The sequence below is a fragment of the Oncorhynchus keta genome, chromosome 21 (assembly GCF_023373465.1).
Source record: "Oncorhynchus keta strain PuntledgeMale-10-30-2019 chromosome 21, Oket_V2, whole genome shotgun sequence".
Lineage (NCBI taxonomy): Eukaryota > Metazoa > Chordata > Actinopteri > Salmoniformes > Salmonidae > Oncorhynchus > Oncorhynchus keta.
Window position 1 is genome coordinate 20,090,285 of NC_068441.1, and position 7,500 is coordinate 20,097,784.

General features: G+C 57.4%; 1 protein-coding gene across 7 annotated transcripts in view; it reads left to right on the plus strand.

Annotated features, from left to right (window-relative positions):
- foxp4 (forkhead box P4) overlaps positions 1 to 7,500 on the plus strand; it is a 211,449-nt gene that overhangs the window by 158,204 nt on the left and 45,745 nt on the right. The gene's annotated exons all lie outside the window — the stretch shown is intronic.

Below are 7,500 nucleotides of genomic sequence, written 5' to 3' on the forward strand. Positions count from 1 at the left end.
TGCGAGCAATCCTTTGAGGATGCTGGACTTAAAAATGAACATACTTTGAACATACTTTGTTGCGAAAATGACATGAGATTGGCATTTGCCAAGGTGAAGCCGCGCATTTCTGTACTGGTCTCTGAAAGGCAACAACAGAAGTTACATTGATTTGCAGCAAATATTCATTATTATGTTTTTGTTTTTGTGTGAAAATCATGTTTTGATGATTTTGTTCTTTGAACACAGTGACGTTGATGCACGGTTCATTTTGTGCACCAGTAAACTATGTTTTGAATTTGAAAACATCATATTTTATTTTTCCAATAAAGAAGGGTTCGGTGAATGCGCATATGAAACTGGTGGGGTTCAGTACCTCCAACAAGGTTAAGAACCACTGGTCTAGGGGATAGAGGAAGTGCCTAGGGGATAGGGGAAGTACCTAGGAGATAGGGGAAGGGGATAGGGGAAGTGCCTAGGGGATAGGGGAAGTGCCTAGGGGATAGGGGAAATGCCTAGGGAATAGGGGAAGTGCCTAGGGGATAGGGGAAGTGCCTGGGGGATAGGGGAGGTGCCTAGGGGATAGGGGAAGTGTCTAGGGGATAGGGGAAGTGTCTAGGGGATAGTGGAAGGGGATAGGTGAAGTGCCTAGGGGATAGGCACCCCCTATGTACTGTAGTACACAGATGAGAACTTAATTAGTCATTTATGATATTTATTCTTATTAGTAGTTCTAATAATAATGGATAAAACAGATGGATGGAAAGATGTGATTAAATGAGGAAAAGCTCTGTGTTTCGCTTTTGGTCATTCACCAGAAGGAGAGAGGGAGAGAGGGAGGGATGGAGAGAGAGAGAGAGAGAGAAAGAGAGAGAGCGATGGAGAGAGAGGGGGATGGAAAGAGAGAGAGAGGGATGGAGAGAGAGAGAGATGGAGAGAGAGAGATGGAGAGAGAGAGGGATGGGGGGATGGAGAGAGAGGGGGAGAGAGAGGGATGGGGAGAGAGGGGGATGGAGAGGGGGAGAGAGAGAGGGGGATGGGAGATGGAGAGAGAGGGGATGGAGAGAGAGGGAGAGAGAGATGGAGAGAGAGGGGATGGAGAGAGAGAGGGATGGAGAGGGAGAGAGAGAGAGGGATGGAGAGAGAGGGGGGAGAGAGAGAGAGGGATGGAGAGAGAGAGGGATGTGAGAGAGAGGGATGGAGAGAGACGGAGGGATTGAGAGAGAGGGATGGAGAGAGAGGAATGGAGAGAGAGAGGGATGGAGAGAGAGGGATGGAGAGAGAGAGGGATGGAGAGAGAGAGGGAGAGAGGAGAGAGAGAGAGAGGGAGGGAGAGAGAGGGATGGAGAGAGAGAGGGATTGAGAGAGAGAGGGATGGCGAGAGAGGGATGGAGAGAGAGGGGGATGGAGAGAGAGAGGGATGGCGAGAGAGGGATGGAGAGAGAGAGAGGGATGGAGAGAGAGAAGGATGGAGAGAGAGAGTAGGATAAAAAAAAATACAAATCTCCCCTGTGCCTTTTTGAGTGTTTGTGCATCGATGACTGTGACTTTTTGACCTCTTCTCTATTCTCTGATTGTTCCACTCGCTCTTTTCTGTGTAGAAGTGATGCTGAAAGAGTGTGTGTTTGCGTACGTGTTTGTGAGTGGTGCATTGGGCTGGTCAGAAGTCAGCTTGATGAAGTGACTCTGTCTGTCACACTAGCCATTTGGGACCGTGTGTGTGTGTGTGTGTGTGTGTGTGTGTGTGTGTGTGTGTGTGTGTATATGTTGTGTGTGTGCGCGCGCGTGTGTGTGTGTGACTGGCAGGCTCAGACAGTGTGTGATGTGCTCATAAATCACATTGACAGCCTGTTACTGCGCTAGCTTTGGCCACTCAGCCGCGGCTAATGTAAACAGAACACACACACAATGTGTTAAAGAACCACTACCATGTCTCTGGAGAGAGAGGGTGAGATAGAGGGAGGGACGGGGTAGAGGAGGGACATGAAATGGACAGACCAGGGAGGAGAAGAGATGGACCAAGAGAGAGGGAAAGTGTTGAACAGTGCTAGAGAGCTTCAAACAGCAAGAGCTACAGACAAGGCCTAGAGTTTTTCCTGATCATGACCAAATGACTGAAATAGGAAAAACTCCGGCCCTAGTTACATGGTCAATCAAATATTCTGTACCTAGCTGTAGACACTAAAGTGTATTTGGCTTGGTGCGGGTCTATGAGAAGGTTGTTGAGTGTGCAGTTGTGACAGATGTCAAGAGAACAAGCGGTGGAACATTGTAACTGGCAGATCAGATTTTTTTTTTTTCTCTTCTCTCTCTGGGAAAAAATGCCTGTAGTGCTGACATAGTGACCCTCTGCCTCCCTAAACACACACGCACACCCTACCTCCCAGATGCCCATTCTGGAAGGAAGTGACCTCGGTGGCGTTCCTGTGAGTTCCTCCTCTCTGTTCAAAGACTCGTTGGCCACCACTCGCTCTCCAATAGAAAAATGTATATTTTGTTTATTTTTCCACCCCTCCTCTCTCTCTCTCTCTCTCTCTCTCTCTCTCTCTCTCACTCTGCCTCTTTCTATCTTTCTCTCTCTCTCTCTCTCTGCTTCCCTCTGCCTTTTCTCTCCCTCTGTTTTCTGGGGAAGATAAGGGCCATCTCTCTGGGGGCATCAACCAGCGAAACACAGGCTAGGACCGGTACCGACAGGGAAACCAGAATGGGGGACATTCATCACTGCGACACACGTTGACGTTATCGCCACATGCCATGTAGTCGATACTACTCACCCCTTCACCTCCTCCCTCCACCCCTTCACCTCACCCCTTCACCTCCTCCCTCCACCCCTTCACCTCACCCCTTCACCTCCTCCCTCCACCCCTTCACCTCACCCCTTCACCTCCTCCCTCCACCCCTTCACCTCCTCCCTCCACCCCTTCACCTCCACCCCTTCACCTCCTCCCTCCACCCCTTCACCTCACCCCTTCACCTCCTCCCTCCACCCCTTCACCTCACCCCTTCACCTCCTCCCTCCACCCCTTCACCTCCTCCCTCCACCCTTCACCTCACCCCTCCACCCCTTCACCTCACCCCTTCACCTCCTCCCTCCACCCCTTCACCTCCCTCCCTCCACCCCTTCACCTCCTCCCTCCACCCCTTCACCTCACCCCTTCACCTCCTCCCTCCACCCCTTCACCTCACCCCTTCACCTCCTCCCTCCACCCCTTCACCTCCTCCCTCCACCCCTTCACTTCCACCCCTTCACCTCCTCCCTCCACCCCTTCACCTCACCCCTCCAGCCCTTCACCTCACCCCTTCACCTCCTCCCTCCACCCCTTCACCTCCTCCCTCCACCCCTTCACCTCACCCCTTCACCTCCCTCCATCCACCCCTTCACCTGGGAAAAAATGCCTTCATCTCCTCCCTCCACCCCTTCACCTCCTCCCTCCACCCCTTCACCTCCTCCCTCCACCCCTTCACCTCACCCCTTCACCTCCCCCTCCACCCCTTCACCTCCCCCTCCACCCCTTCACCTCCTCCCTCCACCCCTTCACCTCCTCCCTCCACCCCTTCACCTCCTCCCTCCATCCCTTCATCTCCTCCCTCCACCCCTTCACCTCCTCCCTCTACCCCTTTATCTCCTCCCTCCATCCCTTCACCTCCTCCCTCCACCCCTTCACCTCACCCCTCCACCCCTTCACCTCCTCCCTCTACCCCTTTATCTCCTCCCTCCATCCCTTCACCTCCTCCCTCCACCCCTTCACCTCCTCCCTCCACCCCTTCACCTCACCCCTTCACCCCACCCCTTCACCTCCTCCCTCCACCCCTTCACCTCCTCCCTCCACCCCTTCACCTCACCCCTTCACCTCCTCCATCCACCCCTTCACCTCAGTTTTCACCTCCTCCCTCCGCCCCTTCATCTCCTCCCTCCACCCCTTCATCTCCTCCCTCCACCCCTTCACCTCCTCCCTCCACCCCTTCACCTCCTCCCTCCACCCCTTCACCTCACCCCTTCACCTCCCCCTCCACCCCTTCACCTCCCCCCTCCACCCCTTCACCTCCTCCCTCCACCCCTTCACCTCCTCCCTCCACCCCTTCACCTCCTCCCTCCACCCCTTCACCTCCCCCTCCACCCCTTCACCTCCCCCTCCACCCCTTCACCTCCTCCCTCCACCCCTTCACCTCCTCCCTCCACCCCTTCACCTCCTCCCTCCACCCCTTCACCTCCTCCCTCCACCCCTTCACCTCCTCCCTCCACCCATTAATCTCCTCCCTCCATCCCTTCATCTCCTCCCTCCACCCCTTCACCTCCTCCCTCTACCCCTTTATCTCCTCCCTCCATCCCTTCACCTCCTCCCTCCACCCCTTCACCTCCTCCCTCCACCCCTTCACCTCACCCCTCCACCCCTTCACCTCACCCCTTCACCCCTTCACCTCCTCCCTCCACCCCTTCACCTCCTCCCTCCACCCCTTCACCTCCTCCCTCCACCCATTAATCTCCTCCCTCCATCCCTTCATCTCCTCCCTCCACCCCTTCACCTCCTCCCTCTACCCCTTTATCTCCTCCCTCCATCCCTTCACCTCCTCCCTTCACCTCCTCCCTCCACCCCTTCACCTCCTCCCTCCACCCCTTCACCTCACCCCTCCACCCCTTCACCTCACCCCTTCACCTCCTCCCTCCACCCCTTCACCTCCTCCCTTCACCTCACCCCTTCACCTCCTCCATCCACCCCTTCACCTCAGTTTTCACCTCCTCCCTCCGCCCCTTCATCTCCTCCCTCCACCCCTTCACCTCCTCCCTCCACCCCTTCACCTCACCCCTTCACCTCCCCCTCCACCCCTTCACCTCCTCCCTCCACCCCTTCACCTCCTCCCTCCACCCCTTCACCTCCTCCCTCCACCCCTTCACCTCCTCCCTCTACCCATTAATCTCCTCCCTCCATCCCTTCATCTCCTCCATCCACCCCTTCACCTCACCCCTTCACCTCCTCCCTCCGCCCCTTCATCTCCTCCCTCCACCCCTTCACCTCCTCCCTCCACCCCTTCACCTCCCCTCCCTCCACCCCTTCACCTCACCCCTTCACCTCCCCCTCCACCCCTTCACCTCCCCCTCCACCCCTTCACCTCCTCCCTTCACCTCCTCCCTCCACCCCTTCACCTCCTCCCTCCACCCCTCCCTCCACCCATTCACCTCCTCCCTCCACCCCTTCACCTCCTCCCTCCATCCCTTCATCTCCTCCCTCCACCCCTTCACCTCCTCCCTCTACCCCTTTATCTCCTCCCTCCATCCCTTCACCTCCTCCCTCCACCCCTTCACCTCCTCCCTCCACCCCTTCACCTCCTCCCTCCACCCCTTCATCTCCTCCCTCCATCCCTTCACCTCCTCCCTCCACCCCTTCACCTCCTCCCTCATCTCTTCACCTCCTCTCTCTACCCCCACCCTTCTTCTATCCCTTCACCTCCAATCTCCACCCCTTCACCTCCTCTCTCCATCCCTTCACTTCCTCCCTCCATCCCTTCACCTCCTCCCTCCACCCCTTCACCTCCTCCCTCCATCCCCTTCACCTCCTCCCTCCACCCATTCATCTCCTCCCTCCACCCCTTCACCTCCTCCCTCTACCCCTTTATCTCCTCCCTCCACCCCTTCACCTCCTGCCTCCACCCCTTCACCTCACCCCTTCACCTCCTCCCTCCACCCCTTCATCTCCTCCATCCACCCCTTCACCTCACCCCTTCACCTCCTCCCTCCACCCCTTCATCTCCTCCCTCCACCCCTTCACCTCCTCCCTCCACCCCTTCACCTCCTCCCTCCACCCCTTCACCTCCTCCCTCCCCCCCTTCACCTCACCCCTTCACCTCCCCCTCCACCCCTTCTCCCCCTCCACCCCTTCACCTCCTCCCTCCACCCCTTCACCTCCTCCCTCCACCCCTTCACCTCCTCCCTCCACCTCCTCCCTCCACCCATTCACCTCCTCCCTCCACCCCTTCACCTCCTCCCTCCACCCATTAATCTCCTCCCTCCATCCCTTCATCTCCTCCCTCCACCCCTTCACCTCCTCCCTCTACCCCTTTATCTCCTCCCTCCATCCCTTCACCTCCTCCCTCCACCCCTTCACCTCCTCCCTCCACCCCTTCACCTCCTCCCTCCACCCCTTCATCTCCTCCCTCCATCCCTTCACCTCCTCCCTCCACCCCTTCACCTCCTCCCTCTATCTCTTCACCTCCTCTCTCTACCCCTTCACCTCTTCTCTCTATCCCTTCACCTCCTCTCTCCACCCCTTCACCTCCTCTCTCCATCCCTTCACTTCCTCCCTCCATCCCTTCACCTCCTCCCTCCACCCCTTCACCTCCTCCCTCCATCCCCTTCACCTCCTCCCTCCACCCATTCATCTCCTCCCTCCACCCCTTCACCTCCTCCCTCCACCCCTTCCCTCCTCCCTCCACCCCTTATCTCCTCCCTCCACCCCTTCACCTCCTGCCTCCACCCCTTCACCTCACCCCTTCACCTCCTCCCTCCACCCCTTCACCTCCTCCCTCCACCCCTTCATCTCCTCCCTCCATCCCTTCACCTCCACCCCTTCACCTCCTCCCTCCATCCCTTCACTTCCTCCCTCCATCCCCTCATCTCCTCCCTCCACCCCTTCACCTCCTCCCTCCATCCCTTCCCTCCTTGCCTCCATCCCCTCCCTCCTCCCTCTACCCTTCATCTCCTCCCTCCATCCCTTCCCTCCTTGCCTCCATCCCTTCCCTCCTTGCCTCCATCCCTTCCCTCCGCCTCCATCCCTTCCCTCCTTGCCTCCATCCCTTCCCTCCTTGCCTCCATCCCATCCCTCCCTTGCCTCCATCCCTTCCCTCCTTGCCTCCATCCCTTCCCTCCTTGCCTCCATCCCTTCCCTCCTTGCCTCCATCCCTTCCCTCCTTGCCTCCCATCCCTTCCCTCCTTGCCTCCATCCCATCCCTCCTTGCCTCCATCCCTTCCCTCCTTGCCTCCATCCCTTCACCTCCTCCCTCCATCCCTTCCCTCCTTGCCTCCATCCCTTCCCTCCTTGCCTCCATCCCTTCCCTCCTTGCCTCCATCCCTTCCCTCCTTGCCTCCATCCCTTCATCTCCTCCCTCCATCCCTTCCCTCCTTGCTTCCATCCCTTCACCTCCTCCCTCCATCCCTTCCCTCCTTGCCTCCATCCCCTCACCTCCTCCCTCTACCCCTTCATCTCCTCCCTCCATCCCTTCCCTCCTTGCCTCCATCCCTTCCCTCCTTGCCTCCATCCCTTCCCTCCTTGCCTCCATCCCCTCACCTCCTCCCTCTACCCCTTCATCTCCTCCCTCCATCCCTTCCCTCCTTGCCTCCATCCCTTCCCTCCTTGCCTCCATCCCTTCCCTCCTTGCCTCCATCCCTGTCTTTTCTAAAGAGTCACCATACAACATGTTCTTCCCCCTTGGAAGATTAGATTTGGGTCTGATAGTATTTCTTTCCAACACTGCTCATATGTGTGACTTATAGACTCCATTTGAAGTTGTACCTGAGATGCATTGATG